Source organism: Canis aureus, chromosome 17 (assembly GCF_053574225.1).
Source record: "Canis aureus isolate CA01 chromosome 17, VMU_Caureus_v.1.0, whole genome shotgun sequence".
Classification (NCBI taxonomy): Eukaryota; Metazoa; Chordata; class Mammalia; order Carnivora; family Canidae; genus Canis; species Canis aureus.
Window position 1 is genome coordinate 54,773,826 of NC_135627.1, and position 21,317 is coordinate 54,795,142.

The 21,317-nt window shown below is 41.7% G+C and overlaps 2 long non-coding RNA genes across 22 annotated transcripts in view; one reads left to right on the top strand and one right to left on the bottom strand.

Annotated features, from left to right (window-relative positions):
- The window catches only part of LOC144288016 (uncharacterized), a 174,264-nt gene that overhangs the window by 61,131 nt on the left and 91,816 nt on the right, over positions 1–21,317 (top strand). The window lies entirely within an intron of this gene.
- On the bottom strand, positions 1,419–21,168 carry LOC144288019 (uncharacterized). The gene is made up of 3 exons (XR_013355975.1): positions 21,036–21,168; positions 14,048–14,108; positions 1,419–1,673 (listed from the first exon to the last, which is right to left on the bottom strand). It is a non-coding gene; the product is annotated as an uncharacterized LOC144288019 (long non-coding RNA).

Consider the following 21,317-nt stretch of genomic DNA (forward strand, 5'->3'; position numbering starts at 1 on the left):
TGTATTCCCTTGGTCTTATTATCCACTAAAATCCTGAAGGTCCTTTCAGCTCATGCTGGTATGCCACATGTCCTCTCCCATGCACTACGCAGTTAATAGAAAAACAATTCACACTTCTCATTAACATTTCTCGCTGAACATTACATCACCACTCAGCCCCTCGAAGTTGCTTTAAATCCTGGAGCTTGTCACAGTGTACTGGTCTCCTCTGCCAGCTATGCATTCTCTCAGTGTTTGTTTAACATCTTCTCAAAGCTCCTAATCCAATTAATTTTTAAATGGTGACTATGTCAGGAACTGTGGCACCCCACCGAAAACCTCCCTCCAGATATCAAAATGCACAGGCCTGCAATCTTTGGCTATAGCCTTTCAGCTATTAGGTAGCCCCTGCTTGGGATGGACTTCGAGGTGAGTCAGAAGCTCTGGCTTTACTGGAGCATTCCAGAGCTCCCTAGCTAGCTCTTTAGTCACTTTCAGCTCTGGCTGTCTCTCAGCACTGTGGCTTCCACCTTCTCCTAACAAATAAGGGGAATCTGGAAGGTTCTGCAAGCCCAACTGAATCCAGTTCCTACACCCTAGGACGGCAGAGGGCCAGGGCCCCTTAGCCAAGTTTCATCGCAAGTCCATGAAGGGCAGTGTTTTATAGGCACTCCGTGTCGGAGCCAAGGTAAACAGGCTGCGTCCCGATTGTCTGTCCCACTGGGGTTGGGCAGAGCGGAGAGACTGGGGAAGCCAAAGAGCAGAGAGGTTGAAAGGGATGGTTGGCAGGGAAACTGGCAGGTCTTGATTCATGCCACCATCATGGCGACTTCTGGAAGCAATGAGAGGGACTATAAGGGACATGGTATGATAAAGATGATCACTGAGAAGGTGGCGCCAGTGGATAGATTTGATTCCAAACGGGCAAAAGAGCATTAACCTTTACTTCAAAGCCATCTTCTCAAACATGGTGAGTGTGTTCTGTATAAAGCTGAAGGGAATGTATGTACCACAAGGTCCCCAGTGGCAGACAGACCCTTCCCTGGGTACCCTGAGGCAGGCAGCTCTGTGGGGCAGCCACTGCCAGCACCCCAGAAGAGAGAGAAGAAGCTGCATTCCTGGCCGCTGCCACCTCCCTGGCCCACCTCCCTGCATGCGTGCCTTGGCCAAAAGGCCATTGACACCTGCTCTTACACTTAGTGGAAGACTCGTTCAGTCCTTGTTTACCCTACATGTCACATCACAGCTGCCTTTTAAATTTTCTGCATACATTCCTGGCTCAGTCAGTTAGGCGATCGACTCTTGGCTTCGGCACAGGTTGTGATCTCAGGATCGTGAGATGGAGCCCCACATTGGATTGTGTGCTGAATATGGAACCTGCTTAGGGTTCTCTCTCTCCCCCTCCTCTTCCCCTGACCCCCCCTCCCACTTGTGCACACACACACACACACACTCTCTCTCTTAAACAATTAAAATTTCTTCATAATCCTCAAAGCTGCTAACAGGAGTGAAATGAACAGCTTCATGTTGGAAAATCCATAGGCGGTGATTTTACTGTGAACTAGAGTCACAAATGGGAGCATGTGGTCAGCGCTCAGGGGTCTTGGTAACAGATCAGGTGATTCCCAGAAGACAGTAAAGCCAGAGGGCGAGAGCAGCTGGTGATGTAGTTGGTGGATTCAGGTTGGCTGGAGCTGAAAGGCAACAGAGCAGTGGAAGTCAATGCAGAAAGCCCTGCCCAGGCCTGACAATGCCCGTGGCCGGTACTGTCCTGTTGTTACACTCGTATGTAATGATTCATGGAGTCATCCAGCCCAGCAGTCGGGGCCCAGCCCAGAAACAGCCCATGCTGTTCCCTCATAGCCCACTGGTTAGGTTTACTCTGCCAGGTTTTACCTCAAGGAAGCATATTGACTGTACAGATATCAAGCCTCGGGCCACTGAGAGATCCCAGCAATCTGGTCCAGAGATCTCTGGGAAGCTTCTGCAGTGCCAAACCGTCCCAATTGCTGAGTTTCAGTAAACAGCCCTCGGTTACCTATGGCATAAACCAGGTGCTGTCACATAAACCGTTTCACTTAATCCTGTCTCTACAATCTCTTTCCAGCCTTTCATTTTCACAGGCTCTCATTCAAGGCCTCACGATTTCTGTCTTTACTTCTGTAAAGGACTCTGACCTGATTCCCCCTCATCTACACAAAAGCCAGAAGAAACTTGCAAATGTATGAATTTGATCAAGTCATTCTGCTTCTTAAAGATGTTTTGTGTTCCCATGCTTTTGGGGTAAGGTCAGCCATTGGCTAGGCATTCAAGGCCCTCTGTGGCCACACCAGCCCACCTCATGCCCCAGGCCTCCCCATCTGTACTCACCCAGAGTAGGCATACTGCCTCACACCCTTTATGCCTTTCCATGGGAACTTCCCCTCTCTATGCCTGCCAGACAGTTCTGATTCCTCCTTTGTGATTTCTAGCATCTCCCTTTACTCCCTGAAGTCTTTCCAAACAACACCCACCACAGTCAGTCTCCCCCACCCATGGGCAGTGGAGTGACTCTACAACTTGTACCACTTTCTCCTATTGCACTCACCACACTCCCCTGTAACCCTTTGTCTCCTTCATTTTCAGGGGAGGATATATATCTTCCCACAAGGGGGAGAGAAGTAGTTCTTGAAGGAGGGGTCTGGAAAAATCATACTCTTTTTTATTATAAAGCACAGATCTGAATACAATCCATAAATATATGCACAGTGTACCTGTGGTATTAAAATTTCATGGAGAGCAGGGAAAGATAAGGAAAAGAATGTCTAAGAAGGTTCCTTAGAGGCCAGTAATGAAAAATAGGTTGAGAAATACAGAACTGATTTGTTCATACATCTTACCCACCAACTGGACTATGAACCTTTTGTGAGTCCCCAGAGCTGATAGAATGTTTTGAATAAATGTCGAACATTGAAAGCTGAGTGCAGTGTGTACTTGAATGAATTCTCCCAGTAATCCTGTGGGGTGGCATTACTGCCCCATTGGAGGAAGATAAGGAAACAGGTGCTACATGCCCCTCTCCCACCTCCACTACCAAAGTTTCAGAGTCAGTAAAGGCTAAAGTAGAAACATTTTATTTTATTTTTATTTTTTTAAAGAGTTTATTTATTTATCCATGAGAGAGAGAGAGAGGCAGAGACACAGACAGAGGGAGAAGCAGGCTCCCCACAAGGAGCCTGATGTGGGACTCAATCCTGGGACTCCAGGATCACACCCTGAGCTGAAAGCAGACACTCAACCACTGAGCCATCCAGGCATCCCTAAAGTAGAAACATTTTAAATTCAGTACTTCTAGAGTCCAAATTTAATGTTCTCTTACACTTTAGTATGATGGATGTAATTTACACAAAACCAGGACAATATATTTCCCAATTTGCCTTCAACATTCAAAAGTGCTCTGGTTGGAATAACCTAAACCAATTTGAGTGCCCAAGAACAACCTTGGAAAATCAAGCCTGGGGTGTGGCAGACTCAAGCAAAGACTCCCCAGCACTTGGAGGGGTTTTGATGTGGATAGTGGCCTTCTACCTGATTCAGGAGATTCCAAAATATAACCAGGTGTAGCCAACACCACCCATTGAGTTCATAACCCTGAGCCTTGCAGTTAATCCAATTAAATTAAATTTTTTTAAAACCCAGCCTTGAGCCTTTCCTATGTATTGAACTGAGCCACACAGGGCTACTTTGCCCTCAGGAGGTGAGGGTGGTGGAATAAGAAAAGAATACCACAGTTGTAATGCAAGATTCAACAAGATGACAGTCATGAGAGAGACTTGGACAACTCTAAGCCAGGAGATGAGCTGCAATGGGAAATAATGAGGACGGGAAGGTTATTAACAAAGATGCTTTCCTTGTTGAAAGCAAAGCAAAGCAATGTCTATAAAATGGTTTTATGAGTAAATTTGTTGAAGCAGGAGGAGCTGAGTAGTTCAACCCAGTGTTTTATTCTTTCCAAGGTCAAGATGAGGTTTGAAATTGGATTTATGGGTCTGTTTGTTCAATAAAACTCTTCACTTTCCACTCCTGAGCTTATGAGCAGTGGATAAAAATACCTATTGAATGGGAGTTCATCTGCCTAGGATGAAACCTTTTGCTTTTAAACATAAATACTTCATGCATACAGAAAAAAAAAAAAAGCACTAATCATAAGTGCACAGTTAATGAATTTGCACAAGAAGACCAAACCCTTGTAACAACCACCCAGATAAAGAAACAGAACATTATTGCATCCTGAAACCTGTCCTGGTTATACCATAGATTAATTTTGCCTTTTTTGAACTTTAAAGAAATGGAATCATACAATATATAGTCCGTGTGTCTGATTTCTTTTGCTCAATAATATTATCTGTGAGATTCATCCAGATTGTTGCAAGTAGCAATAATTTGATCTTTCTCATTGCTGAAAGCATTTCATTGTGTGGATATATCATTTATTTACCTACTCTACTGCTGATAAATATTTGGATTGTTTCCACTTTTTGGTCATTATGTACAGAGCTACTATGAATATTTTTTCTACATGTCTTTTGATGAGTGTATGTGCTCATATACACCTAAGAGTTAGAAGGACTAGTTCATAGCATATACATATGTTCAGATTTAGTAGATTTTGCTAAAGACATTTGAAAAGTGGTTTACCAACTGTGTAACAATAGTGTACAAGAGTTCCGAATATTCCAAATCCTTTCCAATACTTGGTATTGAATGTCTTTTTTCATTTTAGCCAGTCTGGTGTCTGTTTTTGAAGTTTGTGATTTTAATTTGCATTTTCTTAATGACTAATGAAGTTAGGTATCTATTCATATGTTTACTGGCCATTTGAATTTTCTCTTTTGTAAACAACTTCTTCAAGTCTGCTGCACTTTTTTTCTGTTTAGACGTCTATCTTTTTCTTATTAATTTGTAGGAGATCTTTATATATTTTGGATACAAGTCCTTTGTCTTGTATATAATTTGCTAATATTTTCTTCCAATCTTTGACTTCATTTTTCACTCTTTTAATGGTGTCTTTTGATTAACTGAAGTTTTTTTCCTTTTTTTAAGATTTATTTATTTACTTTAGAGAGAGAGAGAGTTGGGGGGAGGGGCAAAGGGAGAAGGAGAGAAAATCTCAAGCAGACTCTGCGCTGAGCACAGAGCCCAACGCAGGGCCAATCTCATGACTCTGAGATCATGACCTGAGCCAAAACCAAGAGTTGGACATTTAACTGACTACATCACCCAGGCACACTGGAGTTTTTCTTTTTCAATACCCTGTAGTGCCAGTTTTATATTTAGTACATCATAAAATTTATAAATGCTATTAATGAAATCTTTGCCTCTCCTCTGCTCATGAAAATAATCATCTGATTTTAATACTGAGTTTTCCAATCTGTGAGCATGATCTATACCTTCATTTTTGCAGGTCTTCTTCACTTTATCTCAGTAATGTTCTATATGTTTCAGTCTACAGATTTTGCTCATTTTTTGTTAGATTTACATTCAACTTTGGGCAAACTCCAAATACCTATCTTTCCAGTTTCAAGAGATATTTTTTTTAAAAAAGAGTCTAAAATATGTGCCTTGAATTCAGAATGCTTTAATACAATTGTGGCATGCAATTGCAGAAAGATAAAAGACAGAATATTAATTAAGTAGTAATTGTGTGATGGAGGCAACTAAAAAAGAGAGAGGCAAGCAACCAAAATGGGTTGAAATTGTTGGCAGAGATGCCTGATACAGGATGTAAAAAGGTATGAGATGGGCTTGAGACAGTGAATGGCATTTACAGGGTGGACTGAAAGGAAGTGTTTCAAGAGAAAAACTGGAATGAGCTGAAGTCCAGAAGTTAGAATGAACATAGCATGTTAAGGGACTCATAGGACACTGGTTGATGAAAGTATTTACACTCTGATTCATGAGTAGTGGGAGATAAGATGAAATACTGAGCTTAGAGGCCCTATGAACAACAGAGTGAAGATCTTCCAGTCCATTTTGATTATGGAGTTTGGCATTCTGGCCCCTGGAAGGGAGCTCAGCAAGTTTTCACCCTTGCTTGACATTAATTGGCAGCTATTTTAGAGTTTCCTGATAGGAACTCCCGTGCTTTCACCCTTGAACCAGACTTCCTATCCAAGAAGGCTTCCAATCAAGAAATGAACTATTTATTATAGAATATATAATCCAGAGACACTCTCATAGTAACCAGAGCTCGTGGCCCAACCAGAAGGCTTAGATTCAGCATCTACCACCAAATACTTTTGAGAGGGCTAAGCTGTAAAATCCAGTTATGATGACTACTCAATGCATGCATTCTGTAGCAACAGCTGAATTTCTCAGAAGACATGCGGCTGGAAGTGGGTGTTCAAGTCATAGATCACTGGTCGGGTTTTTGATGCCCTATTTCCTTCCTAACTTAGGCAAAGTTAAAACTAGCTGACTTAGGGAAGCTCCAGAACTCATGGAAGAAGGTCCTCAGACCTCCTGGGAACTACTGGAATGAGTAAGGCGTGGAGTAGCCAGTAATGAGTTCAAATGATAAGATTCCTAAATGGGACATGAGTATGCATTTTGCCAAGATTCATTCTAATTTTGGAACCCAACTGGAAACTTCTGAACGTCATGTTCCATTTGGCTCTGACAAAATGCAGCTCTGCATTGCTTTGTGTTTATTTTATCCTTCAAGATCAGAGCATAATTTATTTGTAGTTAGATTTTTGTGTTTAGCACAAACCTCCATTTAGATAGAAAAACAAGATGATATTTTTTTCTTATATGTCCTTAGGGGAAAAAAAGATGTACAATGGAGAAAGTTTCCACTAGAAAAACATGCATACCCAATATAGAAAATTTACGCAAACAGAAGCACCCAGAGGAGAAATATTTTATAAAGCCTAAAGTATAATGAGTCCTCAAACTTGGCACAAAATAGTAGAGATTAGATCCAGAAAATCTTCAGGACTCTCCTACATTTAGGCAGGACTGCATCTTCTCTAGCACCTCCTCCTTGTTAAAATTTCTTACCATATTTAAACAAATATTTCGAGAAGAAATATTATAACTTCCCTTGGAACTATGTTCTGTAACACTCTAACACTAGGTCTCAAACATGAAGATGCTTTCCTATAAGTACCTTTCCCCCCTCTTTATCTCATTTTTCATTTAATATCAAATGATTTTTTTTTTGGTATTATTGGTACAAATCCAAATTCCCCTATAGCTAAAGTGTACTAGGGCCTACAATAAAACAAAAATTAAGAAGAGTTGCAGATAAGGTTACATTAACCAGAACTCTTTCAGAAGCTCAATAAAAAGTAAGACCCCCCAAAAAGGAGATTATTGGCTCAGGTCGCAAGAGTCTTCTCACCACCTCCAGTTAGAAAGGTCTCAGAGAAGGATTCTAATTGATCAAACTGAATTGTGTGCCCAAGTCTGGACTAATCACTGTGGCTAGACCTGGGTCATACACCCAAAGTGGCATGTGCTCGTAGAAAGTGGATTTATTTCCAGGAGAAAGAGGAATTATAGATGATCACTTAGGGACAATCATAAACTGACAAATTTGAAAGAAGCAAAAAGAAATGTTTTCACAGTGTATCATATCTAGTACATTAGGTTTTGGAGAAAGCATTATTTCTTTAAGAAAGACAAAGGTGTTACAAAAGAGCACTGATTAGCCTTGAGACCTTGCTCTAGAATGTATACGTTTATTGTAGATGTCTTATGAGCATCGAGAAGGCAGTATAGCATAATGGCTAAGAACATTAACTTTGGATTCTAACTTACTCAAATTCAAATCCTCACAGTGCCAATGTCTAACTTTGGTATTTGGGCAAGTTACTTATCCTCCTGAATGAGTAATAGTAAAATTTACCTCTTTGGTTATTGTGAGGATTAAATGAAATAATAAAATGAAACATAAAATGCTTGGTACAGTGTCCATCACTTAGAGATCACTAAATGGGGATCCCTGGGTGGCGCAGCGGTTTGGCGCCTGCCTTTGGCCCAGGGCGCGATCCTGGAGACCTGGGATCGAATCCCATATCGGGCTCCCGGTGCATGGAGCCTGCTTCTCCCTCTGCCTGTGTCTCCTCCTCTCTCTCTCTCTGTGACTATCATAAATAAATAAATAAATAAATAAATAAAAAGAGATCACTAAATGTTTAGTCCAGCTATTATGGTTTTCATTACAAGCATTATATATAATATGTTATAATATATACTAATATTTACATATTAAATATAATTATTATTATTAATTATTAGTTGTTAGTAATTATTACTATTAAGAGTGCCCAGGGATTTCAAGGCTAGAGAGTTCCTAGGATGGGTGATAGTGATAATGTTCCATTCTATCATCCTTCTGGAATAAAAAACATGTCTCTCTATACATCGTCTCCATTTATATCCAACTCCATCATTTGCCTAAAGTTACTTAAAATCTCTTTCTTCTACCTTCCATAATTTCTCTTTCTATCCACTGAGGCATGAAACACTAATGGATCTGGGTGGGAAAAGCAAGATGATGGTGCCCTTGATACTTGTTTTAATCTTTCCAAAAGAGACTTCACAGGTAATTGAAGTCCAAGAAATTACAGTCTTAGGAAGTGTCCATGCCATGAGCAACAAAAGATAACTCCTCAGAGAGATATCAAAACAGTTGACCAACTTCTGGAACCAATTGGCAAAGTTATGTGTAACCACACAAGATTACATTGCAGAGGAAAAGCTGTGAGGTCCTCTAGGAAAAATTGGAGTCTTCAAGACTGGACTTCTCTATCTTCTCATTAACTCTGTTATGTCTTACTTTTCATAAAACTTTCCATTGAAAACTCCAGAAAGGGAGATATCTCAAGAAAAACTAGTTCCTTTACTTCAACTGCAGCTCTCGGGGATCCTTGTTGCCTGGAGATTTAGGACCTAGAATTTTTTTAATCAAGTAAAATAGTGTGAGACAGAAAAACAGGTTACCATTTGAGCTTAACTTCCATGCTCTATTGAATGTCCATGGTAGCAATTACTCAGGACTCAGTCTCTTTTTTTTTTTTAAGAAAATGTTTCATAATATTTTTTCCTTCTAATTATGAAAGGCAGATAAAATAATACCTTATATTTATATAGAACTAGCCCTTGGAAAGTGCTACAAATAATGTAATTCTTTCTCCCTCCAGAATTCCTTGTGGAAGTAACATATTTTCCTCACACCACTTTTATAGATTACATAGTCTGTCAGAATCATTGTGGGGGCCAGAACCTGGGTTTTCTTTGGATTTCAAATAAGGTATTAGGTTTCCTTTCTATTAGAAAAACAACATTTTTAGGCAAGGGAAAGAGAAAGAGAAGAAAGAAAGAAAGAAAGAAAGAAAGAAAGAAAGAAAGAAAGAAAGAAAGGAAAGAAAGAAGAAAGAAAGGAAAGAAAGAAAGAAAGAAAGAAAGAAAAGAAAGAAAGAAGAAAGAAAGAGAAAGAAAAAGAAGGAAGAAAAAGAAAGAAAAGGCTTTTATACATAGTGCTCAAGGATTGCCATGGGAAAGAGCTCAGTTAAAACATATTGTTTTTCAACATAATCAAATAATCATTTTCCCATTTTCTTACAAACTTTTTATAGCCATAACTTGAATGGTATAGATAGTATACAAATATACTATCTATATCAGAATCATCTGCTCATAGTAATGTTCAGTATTAGACTGTGAAACTCATGTGTGTCCAAGGTCACAATATATTTCTTCCTGTGAGTGGCAGTGGTTTTTAATTTTTTTTTCTAACTGAAGTGTAATTGACATATAACATTTTATTAGTTTCAGGTGTGCAACATAATGATTTGCTATTTGTATATATTGAGAAATTATGGCCACAGTAAGTCTAGTTAACATCTTTTGCCTTACATAGTTATAAAATTTCTTTTCTTGTGATGTGAATGTTTAAGATCTCCTAATGTACATCAGTGTCTTACTACAATAAATGTTTATTTATCGTTCATGTGACAGTACAATGTAGATTCTACTCAGCAGGTGATGGCTATCCTCCACGCAGTGGTTCAGAAACTCAGGTCTCTTCCCATTTTGTGGCTTCACTATCCTCTAGGGTAGTTTTTTTCTATCAGTTCTAAGTAGAGGCCAGGAATATACAATTCACAGGAGAGATCCTGCAAAAAAGAATTTTCTGGCCCAAAATGTCAGTAGTGCCAAGGTTGAGAAATACTGCCCAAGGGACACATCTTCTGCATCCGGCCAGCTAAACAGGGAAGTGGAGAAACTGATTAAGATATAATTGCTTTGTAAATGCCTTGACCTAGAAACATTAGTCACATCATTCCCACCTAAATGCAAAAGAGGCTAAGAAATGAGTCCTAGTGGGCAGCTGCTTCCAGCAACAGCTCTTTTATTGGAGGGGGGGGGGGGGAGCAAGCATTTTTAGTGAAGAGCCAGTTAACTTGTCATAGGGGTCAATGGCAAGATTTGAATTGTGTACTTGCCTGGCTTACTCACAACACTCTTGAAGCATCAATATGAGCCAATGAAACCAGTAATATATATAAATGCAACCCTGAATTTCTCCTTGGGTTGCAATCTTCTGTCTAATGTCTTCTGTCTAACGTTTAATATATTATTAGGTGTTGCAAACAACACAGTCAAAGAGAATTTTCGGTCTTCCCACCAAAATGTTATTTTTCTCTCATCTTTCTCATTTCAGCAAATGATGACACCATGCTCCTCCCCTCTTTCTGACATCCTCTTCCAGTTGTTCAGCAGGTCTTTGCAGCTCTATCCCCAAGATACATGCCTGCGTCTATTACCATTGACTAGCTTTTCTAGCCTAACAACCAAAATAACCTTCTAATTGGCCTTTCTGTAACCTTTCTTTTCCCACTACCGCCTGTTTGTTCGTATAACCAAAGTGTCCTTTATAAACTATAAAGACTATTTCTGCGCATCTGGTGCCCGATTACTCTCTTGAGTGCCTTGGAACATGCCCCAGCAGGGATCGTGTGAGACCAATTTACTTCACTCCATTGTTCCTCTGAGGTCTGCACACCCTTCCTTCACCCTCACAGGTCCCTGAACTTGCTGTTAGCACTGGTTTGGTGGTTTCTAGATTCACAATAGTCACCTTCTTTGTACCCTTCTAGGAATGTGGCATAGTATTGTAATATGGAGAGTCAATTTGTCAACCTGGGGAAGCTAATTTGTCCAAATCCATGAAACTCACCATAGTCTACAAAACTCATCATGGTCTGGCCCCTGTCCCTCTCATCTCCTCTCCTGTCTTTCTTCACCTCTTCACTTTGCTGCAGACACACTGGCCCTCCAATGTGCCGGCTCATCTCGGTCTCAGAGCCTTCGTGTTCCCTTTCTCCTTGGAGCATCCTTGCCTGGGTGCTTGCACACCTGCCTCCTTCTCATCATTCTAGCCCCAGGTATTATCCACCAAAAGTGAAACACTCCTGAAATTGCTGTTACCACCCCTCTCCACCTCTCAAAACTCATATCCCACCCCTATTTCAGTTTCTCCAGAACACTTATCAGCCCTGGAGCTGATACATATTATTCATTTGCTTGTATATTACTTGTCACCCCCTGCCACAGAATGGAAGCTCCTTGAGGACAAGGGCTTTGCTGGTCCTGTCCATCACTGTACCCCTAGTCCTAGAACAGGACCTGGCCTGTAGGTGTGATCGATACATAGTTAATGCATAGTCATTGAATCAGTGAGCCAACAGGAGAATAGTGGTACCCTGGAGAATAGGAAGTAGTGAATCTGAGGTCTTGTTCCAGCTCTGCCACAGATCTCAGAGGCTCACAAATAAATCTCATAGATCACAGTCCCTCCCCTGTAAACCTGTTTTCTTACCCAGGAAAAGAACTAACCACAAAGGCCTCCTAGAAACACAGACTTAGTAAGGAATTCTCTCCAGGGCCAGCAGACTGGCTGTCATTCATTGGTGGGTCACTTCAGAAACCTTTGTGTGCTTACTACCCAAAAGTGACTTCTGACCTTCTAGGCCACACACAGAATTGCCATTACTGAGGGAGTCAGAGGCCTAGTGAAGAAAATCATAATCATTATCATCCTTTCCTCTCCACATTCAACCTCTTTTATCTTTTTCTCTGGAATATCCTGGCTGCCCTCTCATATTCTCTAACAGCCAAGACTGCTCTGTACTTTTGGAAAATGTCATGATCCAAAAACCAGATCCTCTCAGCCAATACATCCCTGGAAGTTTCCTTCAGCTGGCCATGTGGCTGCTTCCTGGTTCCCACATTAGGCTGAGATGCTGCTTGGGGTACACACATGGCTAGCAGTAGCCTCACCTTTGATGTCCTCTTTCATCCCTCTGCATTGTCCTTTTCAGACTGAGTTCCTCATTCCTTCAATTAACAGCTATTTACTGAGCACTGAACTGGGCTTTAAAATGGATACAAGCTGAGGCACAATTACTGTGAATAAAACTTAAGCTCTAAGACCGATTTGCAAAAGTGAAACATTTTCACTGAAATCAGTTAAAACTATCCTTCTGCTCTGACTTCCCCTTCACCACACTAACCCCTGCGCAAGTTGCCACAGCATTTTTGGGATTCTGCTGAAGGGAAGGTGAGTTGGAGATACATTTGGTTTGCATTTAATGGGATACATTTATATGGTTCAAAGTCATGTTTGTATATAATAGTTATGTTATTGCTATACAAGTCAGCATAAAATTGCTTCTAGAAATACTCTGAGAACCCACTGCACCAACTCATCTAGTGTCATGATATGAAGACACACAGCCAGGTGCCATACCACAATAAAATGCATTATGCAGAATCCAGACCTGCAAATGGATGGGAAATGGAGGATCGCCCAGATTTGAGGTTACAAAAGTAGAAGCTCGTCTGTGGGAATTCCTCTAGTCATCACACGTATAAAATCGCAAATACAGATTTCAGTTCTCGTGGACATGTAGTAAAAAAGGAAGTTCTCTCTGTGTCCGTAGGGCACAAACTCTTGAGGAGTAGTACTTTAAATAGCAAATATATCCTTGTGAGAATTGTTCATGCATCCCAACTATTTAATTTAAAATTTTAAAAAAACTGGTGTTGATCAACCATGTCAGAGGAAAGACTATCCTTCTATTGTTTTTTCCTATAAAATTATTGTCATATAAAGAGGCTATCAAAGAATATGTAGCCAAAAAGGTATGGGGAAAACAGTATTGTAGAGGTATGTCAGGCAATTAGTTAATAGAAATGGTATGCTATGGGGGATGGAGGAGTGGGGTGTGATGTTTGTAGGGTTTGTCAGCATTTAAATTTTTAAAATTTATTTCTATTTCTATCCTTAATCTGAATAAATATTTAATGTTCATAAATGCTCCCACAGTTGTTAAGCTAACTGGGTCGTCTCCTGGATACAGGTTCTAATGATATGCCTGTGGTTATTAAGGAGCTTCCAACAGATATTGAGTGAGTCCCAGATAGGAAAAAAGGTGAAGAAATTATCAGAATGCATTTGACAGTCCCTCTATCTACCAATCCATCATTCCCCTTATCTCCCCTAAAAGTAATCCCCAACAAATTAGACTCTTAACAACCATGCTCTTGAGGGAAATGGAAGGCGCTAAATTGTGGCATGTGTTATAGGTCAAATTCAGCAACACTTCTCTGTCCCTTTGGCCATCACCATCAGAGGAAAGTCAGCAAGTGTGACAGGGCTAAGCATTGTTTTAGACTCAGGTGTCCTAAGACAGGCCCTACAAAGGGACCTTCTGATCTTACTGGGTCAGTCACCCTGAGGGCTGAGGACAGCAAGTTTGTCACTGGAAGACCCTGAATGCAGTAGCAGTGTGGTGTCAATGAATGTTCTCTCTAGAAGCCTGCGTATTTTCTTCCTTCTGTGTGTAGACCACAATGATTAGTCAACTGATTTCCAATCAGTCAGTGAATGTTTGACTTGAGTGAGCCACTTACAGCAGATTTGGAACAACAAATTGGGTATGATGCTGCCCATCCCCTACCCTTCAACCCGTCACAGAGTTGTTTGCAAAAGATCCGTCAAATGGAGCCAGCTTACCAATTGACTGGCGACTGTGGTTACCATTTCATAAAAGAAAACGAAGCGCATCATGGTTTTCCTACAAAAATTAACCAGAAATGTAAAGGGATTAGACTCAGAACAGTATGTGAAGCAGCCAACAATTAATCATTTACTACAGGGTGGGTGACCTTTTCATTGAAGGTAACCCGTATAATTAAACAGCCTCTTGCTGAGTGGGTGTTGAAACTGAAATTCTCTAGGCCTGACTCAAGGCTTTTCCACCTGGTTCCTGGCTCCTTTGGAATTGGTTGGGAGGCAGGTTGCCTCTCATAACAAATTCTGGGAAATCCCCGCCTCAGGCCTGCCTTGGAAAACACTGGCAGTGTTTTCCTTTGTCATTTAAAGTTTGTTTGTGTGCTGGGCAAGGAAAAGCCTGCAAGCAGGTACTTGAACTGGGTGGAATGAAAGCCTAGGGATCAAATAGCGCCCTAGACCCATTGCCAAGGCCAAGGGAGGGACAGAGGTCTAATCACAGAAAGTGGCTGCAGCTGCACTCCAAAGCTGTCATTACTGTCTTGCTGTAACCCCTGAAAGCTTGTTTATTTCCTGTTTCAAACTTCCGGAAGGGTACCACGCAGGACAGTTATGAAGGGCAGTAACATCACAGCCTTTTGTCTTTCATTTGGGTGGTACCATCTTCAACATTAGTAAGTCCAAATCCAGTTTGGCGTGGCAGGCTCCTTTTGATCTGTAGACATCTTCTGATCCCTGCCCCAGGGACCCCTTGCCCCCACATCTCCCCACTCCTAGGCTTCCTCTGTGAAAGGAGAGATTTAGAGATGATCAAGCTGATGACACTTAATTCAGATTCAATGTTTCTCTTAAGTCTGAAATCCTCTGAATCTGATGGGAGAAGAGAAGGAAGTGAAACTGGATAGTCTAAATAATTTGTAGTTAAAGCTGAGATTTATGAGGGGAATTACTCCCCAGAGCTTGATTTTGCATGTTGTTGGACCTGGGAGCCAGATTCTCCCCTCTGTCTGCCCACATGTGTCTCTCATGGCTCTGTGGCATGACCCTTCCATGGTGGGAGAGAGCTACAAGTGTTCCACAAGCAGGGAGTCTTGGCCCTGAAAGCCCCAGGAGAGTGGCTTGTTGGTGTGTTTGGTAATTAGCATGTGGCTCTTCAAGATGAAAAAGAAAGACTTTGTGGTGACAGGGGAGGAAGCAAAAGGAAGGAAAGAAAGAACCACAGACTGTGAGAAACACTCCCAGGGAGACCAGGCCTGGGGGAATGCAGGATGCAACTTAGACCTTAGAGTTTTGTTTGGCCCCCCACTTTGCCAAAGAGGTAGGCATTAGAGTGGGATCATTTTGGAGCCACAGGTTAGAACCGGTTCTACTTAGGTCAGGCCCTGCTAAAATTCATTTTGAGAAGTTTGAAGACTGGAGAAGAAAACTGAAATTCTAGCATTCTTTAACACACACACACACACACACACACACACACACACACACACTGCTTTATGAAGATAGAGGGCAAAGTAAATTAATATAACACACTTAAAACAGTACCTAACACATAGTAGATGCTATAGAAGCACTATTGTATTTCCTGCTTTAACTGTGAACTGTTAGTAGTAGTAGTAGTAGTAGTAGTAGTAGTAGTAGTAGTAGTACTGTATTTTGACATTGCTTTCAAATAACTGATTTTGAACATAAAAATGTAGATAGGACATCCCAGCCATATTTTTGCTTTTCTCAGTAACTGCATATGCGTAGACAAAGCAGTGAGCTAAAGGAGATGGTGTACCTGGCTTAGAGCCCAGGGGCAGCTACAGGAAGGCAGAGTAGTGGGAGGCATGCTGAAGATAGGAATAAGCCTGGTGAACTGCTTGTGTATGAGTGCGGCAGTGTGCCTGACTCCCCAGTGTAAGGGAAGAGCCGGAGAGACAGAGGCCAATGTCTGAACCCTCACCTGTGAAGTACATAGCTGTGAAAATTACTGAGTATGTCTGAGCCACCAATTCCTCTTTTACAAATGGGTATGATTAAACCACCTCCCAAGGGAGGCACAGAAGACTAAGTGACTAAGTGGGGTTCAGCTGGCTTCTGCCTCTCAGCATTGAGAGGGTTTTATTATCTGGAGTTTGTGATAGAGCAAAAGAAATTAGGAAAGAGAGGCAAAATCCACACTGTGGAATGCCATCTAACCAATCTACTCAACAGTTAACTTGAGCATAAATGAGCACATACAATCAGTTAGGATTCAAATCCACACCTAGCCCAGAGTAAGAGGTCCTGGTGGGCTTTTTGGTCCTCTCTCTGTAAGGGATTTCGGGGCTTCACCCAGGTGGGCCTAATCTGAAAGAAGGACCTGACCTGGTCCTTTCCCCACCCAGATCCTTTTAGGACCTTCCTCCATGTGTATTGGTTGGCTAGTTGTGGTCCCTGGTCTTCCTCCATGTGCCCCACAAGTATCCAGCCCATGTTGGTCTCCCTGGAACCATCTCTTCCAACCCAGACAAGTTTCCAATTGTAGCCAATTCTTACTGCTTTTAGTTCAGGATTTAAGAATCATCACCTTTATCTTTATAACCATTGCTGGTCCCAAACTCATTCTTTCTCAGTAAAATGGGAATAATCTCATAGGTTTGTTTTTATTCAGTTAGCACAATGCTTGCCACCTGTATGTAAAATTATTTTTAATGTTATTCACAATCATTGCCATCATCGTCTTCATAATTCAGTCATGCTACTCTTTAAACTGGCTTCCAGAGATGCCCTTCAAAATCACCTCTAGCAGTTTCTCTTTACATCAGAAGTTGATTTTATGAATCACCCCAATGTTTGGCAAGGAGAAGACAACTTTCAAGTGGAGGGTTACCGAACAAAGCAAAATGAAACAAAAGAATGAATTCCTGAATGATGCAAAAGTCATTTACTTTACGACTATTTCCTCTGTTCCACTTGAAACCTACTCAAGTGTAGTTTCGTTGTTGAATTATTTAATGCCAGTCGGGTAAGAGCCTTTAGGGAGTTAACTTACATCCCAGGGGCCAGCCTGGCATATTTATCTTCAATTCCTGGTGGAACTAACATAATCTATTTTAACATGTTACCATTCTACTCTTCTTTAGAGCACCTAAATGCTAAGTTCAGGCAGCACATAGAGGCCCAGATTCCGTTCACCCAAGGAAGTGGAAACAGGTAGAAAGCAACAGTCCTCCTGTGGATTGGGGATCCTCAGAGTTGGTTTGTAAATAAGTTACTGCTGGAATCTTGACATTTGGGATTAAATTCCAGATCAGAACACAACATAAAGAAAGGGAGAAGCCATTCAGTTGTAATGTAACTGGCCTGGCATGAGGTGGCCCAGACAATACCATGTGCCGGAGAGAAACCCTGTGCTCAACAGACAGGAGCACTCTGTCCACCAGGAAGAAAGGCATTAAGCACAAGAAGGATGATTTCCCAGATGTTGTATTAGTCTGCTGGACATCCCCCCTGAGATTATGCAATTAGCTTTGTTTTGATTCTGTGCTCACTGAGAAACCTTCTAATTTTTTCTTCAGTCATCCCAGGTACCTTAATTCCCGAAGAAGGTGTACCCTGGATTATGGGAATGAATATATGGGTAGCACCCATCTTTGTGTAGGAATAAATTTGTTTTGTGGCATACACAGCCATTGCCCATGAGTTTAGCATGATGCAGTCAGCTCCAGGTAGATAGAAGAATAGAGAGTCAGCATCAGAAAGCTGAGAATCTATCATTCAGTCAATGCTTTTTGAAGTTCTGTTGTGCCTCAGTGTCCTCATCTATAAAGCAGTGGTAAACAATAGTGCCTCTTTTGTATGGTTGCTGTGAGGATTTATGATTTAGTAGATGTAGATTATTTATATATATATATGTGTGTGTGCATGTATGTGTATGAAATGATTTTACATGTGGAAGTACTTAGAATGGTATCTGTGATTCATAGTGACCCCACAAGACTCCCCATTAGAAGCCACCACCTAGGAGCACCTGGGTGGCTCAGCGGTTGAGCATCTGCCTTCAGCTCAGGATATGATCCTGGAGTCCTGGGATCGAGTCCCACATCGGGCCCCTGCATGGAGCCTGCTTCTCCCTCTGCCTATGTCTCTGCTCTCTCTCTCTCTCTCTCTCTCTCTCCATCTGTGTGTCTCTCATGAATAAGTAAATTAAAAAAATAAAAAGAAGCCACCACTTAATGTCATTCTGCCTTAGACTTTGTTACAGGGCATGCAAAGTACTTATTTCCTCTAGCTACTCCACTCTGATAACTCGAGGCTTTGAATAAAAGCTACACACATCATACCTTTGGGGGCATGTGACCTGTGCAAGTTGCCTGGGGCCTGCACTTAGTTTAATGCTTGGCTCTTGCTGTCTTGAAGTTCTTAATAATTTTCACAAAGGGGACCCACATTCTTATTTTGCATCAGGCCCTGCAAATTATGCAACCAACCCTAGTTCCCTGTCTTCAAAGACTAGCCAAGTGGCCTTGGGAAGGCTATTCCCTTTCCAGATGGCTCTATCTTAGTTTTATGGATGTTGTGGAGACAATGATGAAAGAAATGAGATTAATATGGCCACAGACCCAGGCTTGCCAACGAGCAGAATAAAGCCTTCTTGAATGTGTAGCAATGTGTTCAGGCTATAGGCAATAAATTCTCTTCCAGGGGTCTCCATAGACTCAAAGAAATCTGAAAGAAACTGTGGATGTGCTTCCCATCACTATCAATTCCCCCAAATAACAAACATACTTGGTAATTCATAGAGAAATGATTTGAGTTACTCAGAGATACAGAGCAGCCATCTTGGCCTTCAGCACAGGGAGTGCCCAAAGAGCATCCGACCACTGTTGGGAAACTGAGAGCACAGTTATTTAGGCTGGGGTCTCCCAATGGAGACTATTATGGGGGGTGGGCAGGAGGACATGACCATGACCACTTTGGACAAGCAGCTGAGGCCAGGTAACCTCACAGGTGACATCCATGTCCACCACAGGAGCTTTCGCCTCCAGCAGTGTACCCCAGTGGGCTGGGAGCCTGTCTTGGTGCTCATGCAGGATGTTACCTACTTGGGTGGGATGTCCACTAAATTCAATAACGGGAGTAAGAGGCAGAGTGTTTTGAGGCCATTATTGTAAACTGTTCCTTCTTTGAGTTTCTAAGTGAGAGTGGCCCAAGGAAAAAGGGGTCTACAAATTCTCGGCCTCGTTGTTCTGGTATGTGTGTATTTTGTTCATGCAGTAGGTCTGACTTTGACACTGGTGGATATGACTTGGTAGCCATGAAATCACTTTTCCATGACCAGGTTCATTCCTATCATCTGCTTGCTCCCCATCTCTGGCCCTGAAGTGATGATGGAATTTACCAGTAGGTACCAGCGACACAGACCTGTGGATGAGCTTTCTGAAATGCTGCCTCAAATCCCCTTTTAGAGAAATCCATCTAAATATCCCACAATAATTCAGTTTCTTTGAACACTTGGATCGCTCTGTTCTGATTTTAGAATCTAGAAATGCAGCGCAAGATATTTCTAAGCTGGGAATTTGCCATCGTGTTGCAGGAGTGCAGCAGCAACCCCAGAGAGAAATTTTTCAAGGCTGCAGGGAAAACAAGGGCTGGAAAAATGTTTGTTTATTGCCAGCTCTCCCCACAGCCACTTACATAAGAGCTCGTGCTGAGACAGGCTGTCCTGCCCAGACCCTGGATTAAGAGTTACGCTCCTTGGGACCATGACAGAAACAATGTGGGAACCACACAGCCATGGCCCGTGACGCAGTCCAGGAAGGAAAAGCAAGTGTTGTGTGGCGATTAGTCCTTTCACAATGGTGTGATGGTTTCCTGGTGTGTTTTCCAGTTTGCGGGTGGTGGCACAGTCTGCAGGAGGGGAAAGGCTCTCTGAGCGAGATATGGCTGAAGAATGGTTCCTCGTTTTCCCATTTTGAAGATAAAACAATGCACAAAAGTGTGTGAGCTGAAGGGCAGAGTCAAAAGTTCAGCTATCTTCTGACCTTCCAGATCCATTCTGACTTTCGAGCTACGAAAATAAACACTATATCCAAATCTGGGGGCATTTAAAAAGTGTGGACAAAACTGTGGAGATTTTGTTCAACTGTTTACTGCACTATATATATACTTTTTTCTTCACAAAACAAACATGAGAAACAAAGTCCGCCAGGAAAAAAATGCAAAAGCCTTTTACAGCTTGCCTTCCCCCCATGCTGTTACTGAAAAGCAGATGTGAAGGGCAGAGATGCAGGCCTGTAATCAAGCTTGTGAAGCAGCCATGAGGCAGTCTAAACTATTCGCAGCAGCCTCCCTCTACAGGAGACGCCACAGCCTCTTCGTGTAGACTGTTCCAGGCTCTAAGTGAATATCAAAAAAACATTTTCCATATGTTTTAACTTAACTTCTGGTTTAAACATGGGCCCATTCATCCTGTTCCTTCCTTAACAGCCTTCATGAGTAATTGTCCACTTACTTTGCTGCTTGCCATTCATACCTGGGTGTGCATTTTTCATACACCAGACACACCTATCTCTTAGCGTCTGTCGTCACAAAAAAGGTTTCTGCTTGTTGCTTTGGAATGACAGGTTGAAACTAGCACAACCTTACACACATAGGAGATATTCAGTCAGCATTTTGCTGATGGAGTCATCTCTCTCTCTCTCCCTCTCTCTCTCTCTCTCTCTCCTTAGTTCTCCTGCTACTTTGTTCGCTTCCCTCCCCCTATTTTTCTTTTTTTTTTTCTCCCTCTGCTGCCAAAACATTGTGTTTACCAGTGAATCTACTGAGTACTCTCTAAATCTCTGATTGACACCAAAATAGAAAAACACTCACTTTGGGACGCCAATTTGGGGCTGAATCTATGTGAGTTTGGAGTCATAATTTATTTTAAGCAAGTAGAGGTCCAGAAAGAGCAGAGGTAGCAAGATCCCATGCATCACCTGTGGATTCCATCTCACTGGACCTCACAGATAAGAATCTGTCTCACCTGAATGATGTCCTGTCCCTTCTTTTTTCTGACTCTTCCCCAAATCATAATGGACAGGCTGGACTCTGACGCTAATAGCTTCTGATTTTTAGTTCACTTTTCAGCATTTCTAGGAAAGAGGAAAACTGAGAAAGGACCTAAATTATTCAGGACTCATGGGTTACAAATGGAAGAAACACATCTTAAACCAGCATAAGCCTAAAAGGAAATTTATTTGTTCATATAACAAAAACAAAAAGGACAGTTGGATTGAGGCATATCCTCAGGACTCTCATTCTCTCT